The sequence below is a fragment of the Pinus tabuliformis genome, chromosome Q, assembly GCF_031772625.1.
Source record: "Pinus tabuliformis cultivar Carrire ecotype Pingquan chromosome Q, CPIR1, whole genome shotgun sequence".
In the NCBI taxonomy this organism is placed as follows: Eukaryota; Viridiplantae; Streptophyta; class Pinopsida; order Pinales; family Pinaceae; genus Pinus; species Pinus tabuliformis.
The window spans coordinates 1,124,475,627-1,124,491,538 of record NC_142296.1 but is presented as its reverse complement, the minus strand read 5'-3'; positions in this window follow the sequence as shown (position 1 = coordinate 1,124,491,538).

The window sequence follows — 15,912 nt, the reverse complement described above, 5'->3', positions numbered from 1 at the left end:
ACAGGGAAACGAAGTTATCAGCTTAAAATCTCAGCTAGAATGTGCCTTCAGAATTCGTCAAATGCAACAGGATCTGAATGAAGAACAAGAAAAGGAGATTCTCAAGCTAAAGCATCAGTTGGAAGAAGAAAGGAAAGTTGAAGAAGACATGAAGAAGCAATATCTAGAAAAAGAAGAACAACTTCAGGTTGAGGTAAATATCTTGAAAAGTAAATTAGAAGAAAAGGATAAGCTCTTACATTTTCAAGATAGTACTAAAGTCTTGGATGATATTCTTAATAGTCAAAGATCTCCTGCTACCAAAACTGGTCTTGGCTTTCATGAATCTGTTGAAGGTGAATCTAGTTCACAAGGTGAGGCAAGGAACTCTAAAGAGAAATCTAAAATGATCAACAAGGAGATAAGAGAGATGAAAGGTCAATCTCATCATCAACCAAGGAAAGAAATTCTTCAAAGAAAATCTTTTACTCCTCCTATGAATAATGTTGAATGTTATGTATGTCATAACCTTGGACATGTTGCAGCCAGATGTAGAAGAAGAAGGGTTCAAGATCATCAAACAAACAGATCATCTCAGTCAAGGTACTTTAATGGATATTGCTTTGCTTGCAATATGTTTGGTCACAAAGCTGCTGATTGCTACAAAAGGAATATGAAACATGTAAGATGTTATGCATTTAACAAGCTTGGACATATAGCAAAGGAATGCACGAACAAAGCATGGACATCACACCAAAAGGAGAAAACATCATCACACTTGAAGATATGGAAGAAAAAGGAAGTTCAGTCAGAAAGTGGCGGCACAACACATTATACAGACATAACAGAGGGAGCCGAAAGTGTAAAACTTCAATCTCCTACCCAAGCTTGATAAAGGGAAGTTGCATATATACGCGAATTTGTTACTGCACAATCGCGTATATGATTGTTTGAAGAAAGGCAGTAGGGACAGATTCAAGAAAAGGATCAATGGTTGCATTTTGCTAATGATGTGTGGATATGATGGTTAGAAGTATATTGGTTCTAACTTGATATTGCTGATGTCTTGATACTTCTTATTAATATGCATGATCAGATCTGACAGATGGCGCAGGTTTAGGGGGAGCATATGCTCTTAATGCATTGTTGGCATTATGGTTAATAGTCCTTGGTGATGATGCTTATATGGATAAATGATTCATCTTGCTATGATATGGTTATGAGTTGTTCAAATGATTCTTGGGGTTACATAGTTGATATTTAGATCAGATTTGTGGTTGATTCTCTAATGGTGCTTACATGGTGATCTTCATAAGGATAAGGAGAAGTACATAGCTTGAATTCACATCTTCTTTACTTGATGATGAGTCACTCATATGCTGTTGTCGTCATATGCATAAAGATCATATATTACAGTTATGATGCAAGATTCCTATTGTTCTTGGCACATATATGGATGAGGATTGTTGGCTGGATACATGGATGATTATTCAATGATGCATTGTTGGCATTATCATAGAAGCTTTTGGTTCTAGTTCACAGCTGTTGTTGGTTTCAGGTGGAACATTTGCAGAGGGAGAACAGAAGGAAATCATGGTTGCTGATCTGAATGGTGATTGACAGATGCTGCTGCTATCAATTATTGGTGACTTTCATAAGTCTTGATCTAGATATTTCGTCTCTATGTCATGTATCTCTTTTATGGTGTCAAGGTCATGTAACGGCCTATTTTGGTTTCCCCACTATGCCTGGGATGAAGATGTAATGTATTTGGTTGTCATATGTAAATTTCTGATGTAACCCCACTTAGTTGGGTGGTTGATCCCCACTTGGTTGGGTGATGGATGTATGTGTTGAGTCTTTTGGTGATAGGAAGGTCTTTTATGATGTATAAGTCTTGGTTCTTCTTGAAGAACACCTTTTTGCAGACCTTGCTTACAGACAGGGGGAGCATGAACAGTACAATTCAGTAAGAGCAGAGCTTTCAGCATGTAGCATGGACAGATTGGTACACCTTGGCATATACAAAGGGGGAGCTCATTCAGAGATTTCAGCAGGTTCTCAGGGGGAGTATGAACAGCGGAATGCCTTTCTAGGAAAGAGAATATCTTGGTTCGCCCTTTGCCCTTGATGTCAAAGGGGGAGAGTGATTTGGTATTGTTGCCATCAAGTCCAAAGGGGGAGATTGTTGGCATTATGATGCATGTGTTGTACTTGATGGCAAACAACTCATAGAAGATCAACTCACTTATATATATCTAGATGAATCTACGGAAGAGATATCAGATGACAATTCTCAGTATGACAAGTCCAAGGGGGGAGATTGTTGGCATTATGATACATATGTTGTACTTGATGGCAACCCACTCATCTCAGATGATAAATTATAGTGCAGAAAAGTTCACGCACTTATATGCAGAGAAAAGTTTATTTCATGTAGAGAAAAGTTCACGCACTTTTATGCAGAGAAAAGTTTATTTCATGTAGAGAAAAGTTCACGCACTTTTATGCAGAGAAAATTTTATTTCATGTAGAGAAAAGTTCACGCACTTTTATGCAGAGAAAAGTTTATTTCATGTAGAGAAAAAGTTCACGCACTTCCATGCAAGGAAAAGCGTGTATATGTTGGAGAACTTACCTTTGGTCCATGGTAGTTAGTCCTTGGTATTTCATGCAAGGAAAAGCGCGTATATGTTGGAGAACTTACCTTTGGTCCATGGTAGTTAGTCCTTGGTATTTGAACCTATGGTTTTGGACCATGGTACCTCGTCAGAAGTGTTGATCTCACGCACTTTCATGCAAGGAAAAGCGTGTATATGTTGGAGAACTTACCTTTGGTCCATGGTAGTTAGTCCTTGGTATTTAAACCTATGGTTTTGGACCATGGTACCTCGTCAGAAGTGTTGATCTCACGCACTTTCATGGTTGGCTCATGGTATTAGTCTGATAGTTTTTGATCCTATGGTTTTGGCTCATGGTATTGCATCCAAAAGTGTTGATCTCACGCACTTTCATGGTTGGTTCATGGTATTAGTCCAACAGTTTTTTGATCCTATGGTTTTGGACCGTGGTATTGTGAAAGGCCTAAGACTATAAAAGAGGAAGGAGATCATTTGGCAAGGCATCATCTGAATTATCTGAATATCTGATAAAGTGCTAGATCTGGAATACCGTGATTGGGTTATGGTGCAGATCTGGATTTGAGCTAAAGAGGGATCTCACCGGTTGATGGAGAACAAGATCTAAGGATAGATCGGGATCAAATGGTTTGAAATGAACTATCTCTATATATTTGATTATGCTTATTCTAGATCTGTATATTGAATGATCTGAACTGGGTATAACTTAAGTTTGAAATCGCTGCAAGTCATGTTTGAATATTTATAGATCTGTACGTGGGTTGGCTTTGGTGTAAGCGCGTATATATGCAGGTTTGGTTCATTGTAGTAGCATATACAATTGAGCTATGATATTTGAAGTCACAGGTGGTTCTGGTTGTTGATGGGTTCTGATGACAGTTTAAAGGTGTCAGTATTCTGCATATCCTGTTCGGTTGATTGTGTTTAGCTTCAGTATTGATGGATGAGAACTAATATTGGATCAGGATCATAATGACTCATATTTATGTGATCTGATGGACTAGATCTGGGTGCTAACACATATATTATCCTTGTATATGTATTGATCTGGTGTTTGGGTGATTCAGAAGATTGATTGATTATGTGCTTCAATGATATTAATGGGACCAGTATGAAAATTGGATGAAACGTGGCCTTTCAGATTATGTGTTGTGCTTCAGGAGTATCCAGTCTAAAAATGCATGAAACGTGGTACCTGGAGGAGAGAAGATTGTAGGCCGGCGCCTACGTACTAGTATCTTAGCTAGTACAAGAGCTAAGGGGGTGGTAGCTCCCTTCCAGTAGCAGTTGAAAACTTTGGAGCATTGTAACAGGTAGCAGCCTGCGTACTAGTAAATGGATCGGCTAGTACAAGAACTATGGGGGTTGTAGCTCCCTTCCAGGAGAGACTGGAGAACGAGAGAGAGTTGTAGCTCTCTGCAGGTAGAAACCTGTGTACTGGTATAAGACTGCACCAGTACATAAATATTGTAAAAGGATTTTCTTATTAAGAAGAAGATTGAGATGACTTGCAGCAGGTGGTTTTCTCCCACATTGGGTTTCCACCTTATATCATCGTGTTCATGTGTGTGACTTATGTGTGATGATCTGTTCTATTTTACTGCACCTATTTACTGTTGATAATGTTCTAATGCACTCATTAAGGATCAACTAACTGAATCGTAAGAAGTTGTGGAAGTAGCATATATGAATCTGAATATGGAAATGAAAAAGTTTTATTGATGTGATAATACTGATTCCCCCCCCCCCCTCTCAGTATTATTTCCAACATTGATGTGATGTGGATGGGATCCAAGCTGGAGGAATGGATTTGAATTAGGCACCAATGGTTGTAATTCCTTCTTCTATCTAATAAAGTGTTTGAACCTTTTTCCCATATTTTTGTATCATTTCATAATGCTTATATGTGTGAATTGTATCTGATTCCTTTCACTTATATGCAGTAGATCGTATGCTTTCATTAGTTCTTTTTTTTATTATGTTTATAGGGTACTTCTCAAGCGTATTAAGTACGGGAAGGAGTGACAGGATCGATGCAAGGGAGACGAGAGGAAAGTTGAACTAAAACTATGTCTTATTATCTTCTCATCTTACCTATTGCTTATAGGAAAAGACTAAAACACTTTAAACTATTGTTTTAGGTACAACTACTTATCTAGGGAATTAGTATTTATCAATAGATACCAAATTCTCCAAAACAAATTGGCGACTCCGCTGGGGATCTATCACCTTTCCTAAGAGCTTATCCACCTCCTAGGACACTCTTGTAGACCCTACTTATGTTCATTGATTGTATTTCATCCTTTTTCCATTGAATTTTGGTCAAGAATTGAGGTTAGATGACTCTTGAGTGGCCTCTTAGGAATAAACATAGGCTTGGTCAGGGGACAGTGCTCTACAGAGCACCCTTGAGACAATTCTTTGTAGTGCAGTTAGGCCGTCTTTGACCTGTGCTAATCAAAATTAGGTCAAATTCCCACCTTTGGATTTAGTTTTTTACAAAATTTCCTCTGTTTGTTTTTTTGTTGATTGATCAATGAATGTTATGTCTCAGAGAACAAGTTTTTATCTCCTTGGCCAGCCCTACATTGATTTGATTGATTAATGTTTATTTAATGTTTTCTTTGTCATTATGAGTCAATAGTCAAATTTAAAATATAGTTTATTAATCTTCATTCGAAAGAAAGTGTCGTAAAGTCTTCTCTTCCTTCGAATTAGAATTGTCGTAAAAGTCTTCGTTCTTATGAAAGATTGATTGATTGTATGTGCATATTTCCTTTTGTTCATATTGACATTAAGGAGATCGAAAAGAAAAACTTGCATCATTCATATTGTAGTTTGTGAATGCTTTAATGGAATAGCTAGGGAAATTGCATTATTTGTGCTCTTTTCTCTTTGTCAAAGATCTGATTGTTATATCCCTACTAGCTAAGGTTTTCATTGTTCAATTGAATTAGAATAATGCTTATCATATTAGTTGCATTTTAGGAATTGAAAACATACATCACGTGGTGAAACTTGAAAGCCAAATTCCTAAGCAAGATCAACTTAAAAGTAACATCGATTTACCTAATGGAGCATTGTCATTAACGAGAACATTTAGTGATTCTGGGCTAGATACGAGCTCGGCATTGTAAAACAAAGTAGTTGTGACTAACTTGTCTACAATACATCGTGAGTGTGATACCTCATTCTACGTATGTGAGTATATTGTAGCTCGCCCACGTACCTTCGGGTATATAGGGCGATGTTACAATACGTAAAGTATATTGGAATGCTCTCATTGTGCTGTTTTGCATTAGACAACGCTTATACGAATTGGGCCTCCACATACCTTTAGGTATATATGGGAGGACAAAACTAGGTTGCTATCCATCCCTAATTAATCGAGTCGACTGCCTTGTACACTGTGATACACTGAACACAGCATTCGGGGAGGTTGCATGCCCGTACTTCTCAGTTCGCCAAGAGGTGTTCTATAGTTCACAGTTGCTTGGTGAACCTTTTGCATAAATTATACCTCTTTTGTTTTTTTATGTTACTTTGATTAAAATATCATTAATTAACTGCAGATAACATCCTCCATGCTCACTTCTTAGTTGATCTTAGGTTGAAACATATGGGGACAAATTCGGATTCCACCGATCAAGGAATTCCTTTTGATGGGAATCCTAGTCCTTTTCCTCCTTTCGAAAATATTGGTGCTCCTTATATGGCTACATTGTCCCTTCCGAGATTTACTACTTGCATGCGAGTATGGCTTTTTTCAACCCCCTTGGTTCAAAATGTCCTGATTTATCCGCAATCAAGTGCATCTCCAACTGGAGAAAATCAACCTCTAGTTGATCCTAAAGATTACCCTTTTCCTTCTTCCTCGGTTTCCTCTTCCTCCCCTTCTTCCTCTTCGCCTTGTGAAAGTATTGATACTAATAACCAGGTGGCTAAGAAGAAGAAGAAAGGGAAGAAGAAGAAGGAGAAGTAAATTCAGCCGAGGGGCAAACAAGAAACCATTGCTTTGAATGCAACATCTGATGAGAAACCATCCATCAAGCCTCACAAAGTTCAATACCCATGCAAACTTTCTGGGGAGACCATATTCTTCGAAATTGTCCTGATATTCCTCAAATCTTAAAGAATGGTCTTCCCGTTCACATCCTGTGTGATCAACTTCTGGAGATCATGCTCGTGACACACCATCAACTAGTGGTAGTAAAGTTCATGGAAACAAGGGTAAATTAAAGTTTCCCTGTATGTTATGTGAATGTAATCACCCCATTCACCTTTGTCCCTATTTGGATGAAGCCAAAAAAGTGTTGGATAACCATCCTTCTTCACCGCAGTGACTTCCATTTGGTTATAGGAGACTCTCCCTTAATCCTTCACTAGTTGATGAATTGACTAAGTCAAATCAACCATCGGTCAAACCCACTCTCTCTGAAGGTGAATCCTATTAGTTTATACTTGACCCAAATCAACAGGTCGCAGTAATAGTTCACCCGATTTCACCTTCAGCTAATCGTACCTTTCCTGAAGAGAGTGCATATGATAACACTCAGGTTCTTTTCATTTCTTCAGATTCTAATGAGCTTGGGGTAGTCCTCCTATTCCATCGATATAGGAGGAAAATCATCCTACTCTCGCAGCTCAAGGGGTTAATTCTCCTGTTCTTACAATACCCCCTCCAAGTAGTCTAGTCACTTCCTTTGATTGGAATCGACTGGCGGGATATCGTCTTCCTTCTTATGTGCCTTTCCAGAACGTAGTACAAGTTTGTAATATGATCATATCTAGAACTATTATAGATGAAGGTGCATCTATGAGTATCCTTTCCTAAATTGCCTGGCAAGCACTCTGTTCGCTGCCACTTGTGCCTGTTACCCAGAATATGTTGGCTTTTAACAGAGGAACCAACCAACCATTAGGGATCCTCCCTTAGTTACCTATTAATTTGGGAGGAAAAATCATTTATCTAAATGTGATGGTAGTCCTAGGCCCTTTCGATTACAATTTACTTCTAGGGCGTGACTATGTTTATGACATGGGAGCTATCGCTTCAACACTCTTTTGAGTGACATGTTTCCCACATGAAGGAAAAATTACCACTATTGACCAAATTTCATTTCCCGGTCCAAATATGGCTTCCAATCAACCATCTTCCCTAAATGGTCCTTTTGTACCAATGGTATCATCCCAGCCACAGGTCAATTATGTGGTAACCAATTCCATACCTACATCAATTGAGGATCAATTCAGTGATGTTGTACATTATGTACTGGGGGCATTAGAACCAGACCTCTCCTTCCTCCCATCAAAGGAGAACCTCTTGGATATCATGACCTCCTATCATGGGTCATGAAAAACAAGGAATCTGAGGACAATTCCTAGTCTTGTGTCAACCTCATTAAAGAATGAAACCAAGGATATGAGGATAGTTATTTTACTGTGTCAATCTCATTAAAAAATGAAACAACTCCAACGAGGATAGTTCGTTTCCTTATGTCAACCTCGTTAAAAAATGAAATAAGGAATACAAGCATAGTTCCTTGTCTTGTGTCAAGCTCGTTGTCAAGCTCGTTAAAAAATGAAACAAGGAATATGAGGATAGTTTTTTTACTGTGTTAACCTCATTAAAAATGAAATAGGCACATGAGGATAGTTCTTTTGCTGTCTCAACCTCATTAAAAATATGAAACAGGTCTACGTGGATAGTTGTTTTACTCTGTCAACCTCATTAAAAAATGAAACAGGTCCCTGAGCATAGTTCCTTGTCTTGTGTCAAGCTCGTTACAAAATAAAACCAAGGATATGATGATAGTTCCTTGTCTTGTGTCAATCTCATTAAAAAATGAAACCAAGGATATGAGGATAGTTCCTGGTCTTGTGTCAACCTCATTAAAAAATGAAACAAGCAGTATGGGCATAGTTCTTTGTCTTGTGTCAAGCTCATTAAAAAATGAAACAAGGAATCTAAGCAGAGTTCCTTGTCTTGTGTCAAGATCATTAAAAGATGAAACAAGGTTCCCTGCAACAAAGTTCCAATTTGAGTCTTTGATTAGATCTCATAAAATCCCAATTGAGTCTTTCACTTTATCTCATAAAAGAACCCTCATTCCATCCACCTAATAGCCACGAGTAGTCGACTTAGGTGAATGTAAACAAACTTGGGGACATGCACCTAGTGGTAAAGTTAAGTTGCCCTCTAGGTTATGTGAAAGGAATCACCCCATTCACCTTTGTCCCTATCTGGACAAAGCCAGAAAGGTGTTGGATAACCATCTTGCTTCACCGCAGTGACTTCCATCTAGTTACAGGAGACTCTCTCTTTCATCATGTTGGGGGCATGTAAACCAATCTCAACCATGGTTTTTCATTTCAAGATTGTGTAAAAACGAAATTGAATTCAAGCATAGTTCGTCGTTTCAAGCTTGTGTAAACATGAAACTGAATCCATGCATAGTTCCCTATGGTTCAAGCTTGTGTAAAAATGAACCCATTTCCATTTTAACCCTCGTGATTGTCATTCTATCATCCTCTTATGTCAAATGACCCTTGTATTTTCTCTTTCCATCGTCACTATCTGGTTGGCTGATCATACAACTTCACTTGGTTGTTTTACCCTTTTTGAGGAATAGTTGCAATGAGTGGTCTTATTATCCAGCCTTTTCAAATGAATCAACATGTTTCGAGAAATTCCAACATCAGCGGAACCAGTTGCTACCCTAGACACCACTCGTTCCTCAAAGTGGAGTCATCTTTAAGCACTTTTTAGACTCTTGAAATATGAAAATATTGTCGAGCACTTGTCCTTTTCAGCTCGTTAATGGATTTGAAACGATATCTCTCTTGTATTATTTTATGCTTTTTCGGGCTTGAGAGATTAGTTTATGAAAAATAACTTGTGGAGTTTTCTTTTTTTTCCTTTTCAATCTCCCTAAACATGAAAGGGACTGAGTTATCTTTGTCGTTAAACTCGTTAAAACATCAAATAGTGACAAACTTGTCCATCTAGACAAGAGCGAGTTTCACCTTCGCTAGACTCATTAAAACATCAAATAGTGATGGATTGGCCCGAAGGATGAAATTATACAACAAGAATATGTTACCCTGCTTAAGCTTGATAAGAATAAAGAGGTATTGGTCAGCAATAACTGGGGAAAATGGAGAAAGGGGAAAATCACTTTATGGTAGCAGGTCGCTCTTGAACATGACACTTTCACTCCATCACCATGACTATTTGGATTAGGTTATTAGCTTGATGGTTATCACACTGTTGGTCTATCATACTGATGAGCCCCAAATTTGGTAACATTTTGGGCTCATTTGGCCTCACTACCCTTGCTCAACCCTTCATTTTTCATGACTTATGCATCATTTTTTAGTATATTTATGTTATTTGTACGAATGAAGGGCAGTCACTATTCCTAGGTGGCTAATACATGTTTATTTCAGGTTTTTTGACATTAAATGGAGCAAAACCACGCAGATGAAGGCTAGGAGACAGCCAAGGTGGCATTGAGGTTTTGTAGGAAGGTTGTCCACGGCATTGAATGGCCTTCCTCGTGATCTCCACCCACAACTCCGAGCTCCAACAGCTATCACCACCGAGCTAGAAGGCAGCCAACGGATTCTAAGGGAACAGCAGTTTACTTTTAGTTGGTCAGCCAAGCCCCACTAATTTAGGAGGCCAGCTTGGCCCTCATAATGTATAAATATTGAGGCTGTAGCCTTCGAGAAAAGACTTTTGAAACTTTGTTGCAGATTCTGAATTACGAGCTATAGCCCTGTTTTGCTCTTTGTAAGCCATTTTTGGCATGTTATCAGACTTTTGACTATTATCTTTTAATGAATAAGCAGGCAGATTTGAGGCAGCTCTGAGTTCTTAAAGGAGCTTAAGCTCTCAGGGTTGGGCCCAACCTGAGAGCCTAAGGCTTCCTTCCTTTGTATTGTTACCTTTCTTTCTTTCAGCATTATATTTCTTTTCCTTTACATGCACTTGGAAACACAGTTTGCTGATTCGAATTTCTTGGTGTGGTTACATAGGTTAGTGTTATGAAGAAAGTTGCTTCAGTAGTTCAGATTAGAGTAGGGAGATTGAAGTTAATCTGAGTTCCAAAAAGGGTTGAATGCACACTCACTTTCACCTCTGTTTGGGGACTGGGAGTGCAGACCGTGCCAACTACCAAAAACACAGTTTTACATGTTCATGCAAGCTTTAACGTAATATTTCCGTTTGTAGAAGTGTCCATGCATTTAGATCTTGAGCAATAACTCTTTGTTTCAGCACCATGCACGATTTTCCCTTAAAAACGACATTGTTGTTCTTTGGTTTCTAATAAAACAGTTAGAGTAGGTTGATGACATTTCGGTTATACGCAAGACAGGGGTGATTTGTTTCATTTACACTGCGCAGCACCACTCCATCGTTTCCTTATCCTTCTAAGCCGTGCCTAGGCCATCTACTTATCTCCTAGTTAGATCATTTGCCTCCCAACTCTTCTATCATCCACGTTGTTTTATCTTTTCGGCCTTCCATTGCCTCTACCCTCCTCTAGACCAACCAGCTTTACACACCCCCTCTCCATCTCATCTCTCTGTCCATAAGCCATCACAAGCTCCCCTCCTACCTCCCTATCCACTCATACAACTCATTCACTCATCCATCACCCAAAACTCCGATTGCAGAACATCCTGTAGAAATTACGGGACTTCCTGTAGAAATCCTGAACTTCCTGTAGAACCCCCTGCAGACATCCTGTAGAAGCTTGCAAACACGGTTGCCAGGCATCTGAACTTTGTGAACTACTGTGGAATGATGTTAGGGATCCCTTGGACCCTCTCAGAGTCCTCCTGACCTTTTCCAAGCCTTCCTCCCCTTGATCTACCCCTGCACAGTCAAGACCCAGTAAGAAGCACAGTCATAATAACTCCAACAACTTGAGCAAAATACAAAAACATGTTCTCTTCAGATGAAAGTAGTTTAGACACATGCATCTCATCTCAATAGAAGTAATGGCATCACTTTTAGAAGTTGCATTCCCACCATTGCATCATAAGGATTAAGCTGGTAGAATTAGGGTTTACTAGGGTTTCCATGTTTTGTTGGCTTTCAGTTCATTCTTGCAAAGTAGGTTAATTTCCTTTGAGATAGCTTTCGTTCATCACTTAAAAAGCTTCTTCTGAGAACATATAGAAGTTGGCTTGAGCCCTAGCGGACTTGTGCCAGCTGACCAAGTGACAGCTGCGACAAGAGCTAGTACTTGTGCATACAACACCGTCGCTTCCAAGTTTGTTACGAACTACCGGGTTGATAAAATTAGAGAAGGAAGCTCCAGGAGTTGTAGCATTATTGCTACAATACTGGAGCTCACCATCTTTTTGGCGCCGTTGCTGGGGAAGCGTCAGAGTATTAGTAATTGTTGCTTTTCTTCTATTTTCCTACTCTCTCATTCTGCTAAGTAGTTTATTTCATTTCCATTCTGCAAAAGTAGCATAGACATTTCCTGCTTTCATAGATTAACATTTCAATTCCGCAATTTCATTTTTGCAAGCATAGATTAGCATTTCAATTCTGCAAGCGTAGACTAGCATTTCCATTCCTGCAATTTCATTTGAGCAAAGTAGATTAGTTCTTTCCTGCTTTCATTTCAATTCTGCATTTTCATTTCAGCAAGATAGTTAGTTGTAGATCAATCTGTTTCAGTTTTTGCAGGTACCAGAGAAAAAAAATAAAAGCAATCAAAAGTCTTTCCATTTCATGCCCCGTAGGAATCGAGATAAAACAGGCAAATTCTTACCCAACACCCCCACTACATCACTGAGTCACCCCTCTCTCTTCTTCGGTGACAGTGATCCAGAAGAACCTATAGGTTAACCTCCTGAGATATACGAAGATCCTATAGCAGAAGAAGAATTAGAGACCATTCCATCTGAAACTATGGCTGACAATAGAGGAGAAGATGAGAGAATAGAAGGTGCCTTCCCCATCCGAGAGACCAATGGGGACATGAAAATGAAGAACATTAGCCCCTCCACTTTACCTCACTTCCATGGACTGACTACTGAAGATCCTGATACCTTCCTGTTTGAGTTTGCTGTCCTTTGTCGAACCTATGACTATACTGAAGATGAGCAGAAGCTGAAACTCTTCCCCTCAACCCTTAAGGATGCAACATTACGCTGGTTCATGGGCTTACCTGGGAACAGTATCACCACTTGGGCTCAGATGCAGCAAGCTTTCAATACCAAGTACCGGGACTACTGTAGGTCCAAGGAAACCAAGGGAGAAATCTTTCGGATGACCATGGGAAATGATGAGTCCTTAGAGGATTATGAGGAAAGGTTCCAACTTAGCTATAAACAGGCCAGGTGCACACTTGACCCTGAATCCCTCAAGTTGGTCCTGCTCCAAGGAGTCCCTGAAGACCTCTTAGATACCCTTCACATGTTAGCTGGAGGAGATATTTACCAACTGCCTTATGAGGACATAAAGACTGTGTTTAGAAACCACTCTAGAGCAGCCCAGAAACGAGGTAGGGGAAACCTCCTCTCAGCTGGTATTCCTTTCTCCAAACATGAGTTTGCAAATCAATTAGAGGATCTCAAAAGTGAGGTGAGACAGACCATTGCCATGCAACTTGATACATTCAGGATCCATCAAAGATGTACCGATATACAACAAATTGGTTAAGGAAAAGTGTTTCAGACACCCAGGCAGGCGAAAGAGAGATGCTTCAACCATCAATGTCTTAGGACAACTGTCTGACCTTATGTTAGGACAAGTCATCTGCCCAAAGTATCTAGATCCTGGGAGTCCTGTAGTAGATGTCCACATCAATGGTACCATCATACCTCACACCTTGATTGATCTGGGGGCTGCCATTAATGTGATGACCAGGGATACCATGCTCAAACTCAACCTTCAGGGTTCCTTGAGGAAGACCTCGACAGTCCTACAACTAGCAGATCGCTCCACCGTGACTCCCGAAGGAATTGTGGAGGATGTCTTGGTATCTGTTGACTCTTGGGAATACCCTGCAGATTTCTTGGTTCTGCAACCAAAGGCAAAGCTTACTGGATACCCTCTCATTTTGGGAAGGCCTTGGTTAGCCACTGCAGATGCTTACATAAGCTGTTGTGCAGGAAACATGACCATCAAAAATGATCCTATGTCCAAGCAGCTAGTCCTATACCCTCCTGCCCAACCCTCCTTAGAGCATGACTTACCACTTTGGTTGGAGGAAGGAGAAGAGGATGAGGTGTACTCAGCACCTTTGTGCACCCTAGACACCACTAGAAGATACCCCCCAACCGAGGATGACTTGATTGAGACCTTGATCTAGAATCCACCTCCCAGTGCACTATCCTTAGAGAAATTGGTGGAGGATGCCCAAGCCAGCGCCCTAGTGGATCTTTGTGCGACCAACCCTATCACTCCCAGAATCAAAAATGTGGAGTTCGGCCCTGAGAGAATGTTAAAGATCAGCTCCTCCCTATCTCCTTCCCAGGAAAAGGAGTTGTGTAGCCTGTTGGCCAGTCATTTAGATGCTTTTGCTTGGAGCTATAAGGAGATGAAAGGATTCCATCCTTCGGTCTGTACCCATCACATATACATCAAAGAGGACTATAAACCGGTTAGGCAACCCCAGAGGAGAATGAATCCAGCCCTTAAGGACATTGTCAAGGAAGAACTGCAAAAACGGTTGGATGCTGGATTCATCTACCCCATCTCGGATAGCGAATGGGTGTCCCCTCTGGTGTTGGTTCCCAAGAAAAATGGGAAGTGGAGAATCTGTGTGGACTACCGAGAACTGAACAAAGCTACCAAGAAAGACCATTTTCCTCTACATTTCATAGATCAAGTGTTGGATGGACTGGCAGGAAAGAAGTTCTTCTCTTTCCTAGATGGGTTTAGCGGGTACAACCAAATCCAAATCAGCCCGGAAGACCAAGATAAGACCACCTTCACTTGTCCTTGGGGTACCTTTGCCTACCGAGTTCTTCCCTTTGGGCTATGCAATGCTCCTGCTACCTTCCAGAGAGCCGTCTTGAGCATCTTTTCTGAGCTGGTCCATGATGCGGTGGAAATCTATATGGATGACTTCACTCCTTATGGGTCCAACTTCCAGGAAGCATTGTCCAATCTGGGAAAAGTCCTAACCAAATGCATTGAGATGAACCTGTCCCTTAGTCCTGAAAAATGTGAATTCTTGATGACTGAAGGGACCATGCTAGGCCATACCATCTCTTGCCAAGGGTTACAGGTGGATCCTAACAAAATTGCTCTCATCAAGAGGGTTCCACCTCCTTAAAAGGTAAGGGATGTTCAGAGTTTCTTAGGATTAGCAGGGTATTATAGGAGATCAATTAAAGAATTCAGCAAGCTAGCCTTGCCATTGTTTGGCCTGTTGGCAAAAGATGTGGAGCTTAAATGGACTGACGATTGTCAGAGGGCTATGAATGAATTAAAGGACAATTTGGTGTCTGCCCCAATCTTGAGAGGTCCAAACTGGGCCCTACCTTTCCACATCCACACTGATGCCTCGAACAAAGCCATAGGGGCAGCCTTAGGACAAGTTGAACAAAAACTTCCATATGCCATTTACTTTGTTAGCAAAAACTTATCCAAAGCTGAACTGAATTACACTGTAACTCAGAAAGATTCTTGGCCGTGGTCCATGCACTGAACAAGTTCCAACATTATATCACTGGCTATCAAACATTTGTACATACTGATCATGCTGCAATTAGATATTTAATGAATAAACCAGATGTGAATGCTCGTATTATTAGATGGTTACTTTTGTTGCAGCAGTTTGATTTGACCATTGTTGACAAACCAGGTAAAGAAAATGTTGTTGCTGACTTTTTATCTAGATTGGACTTGTCTGCAGATGAGGATGGAACAGTGGATGACCAGATGCCCGATGAACATCTGTTTGCTATTTCAGTACTCTCTCCATGGTTTGCTGATATAGCGAACTACCTTGTTTCCACACAGTTCCCTCTGCACCTGTCCTCAAGAGAGAAGAGCAGAATCATCAGAAAAAGTTCCTCGTTCACTTGGATCGGGGGCAACCTGTTCAATCTTGGCCCTGATCAGATCTTAAGGCGTTGTGTAAGGGAGGAGGAAGTCTTTGATATCCTCCTCACTTATCATGATGGACCTTGTGGAGGACATTTTGCAGCAAAGAGGACCGCCTTCAAAATCTTGCAGGCAGGCTATTATTGGCCCACACTTCATCAAGATGTCAGAAGGTATATCAGCCAATGTGACCAATGCCAAAGGATGGGAAAC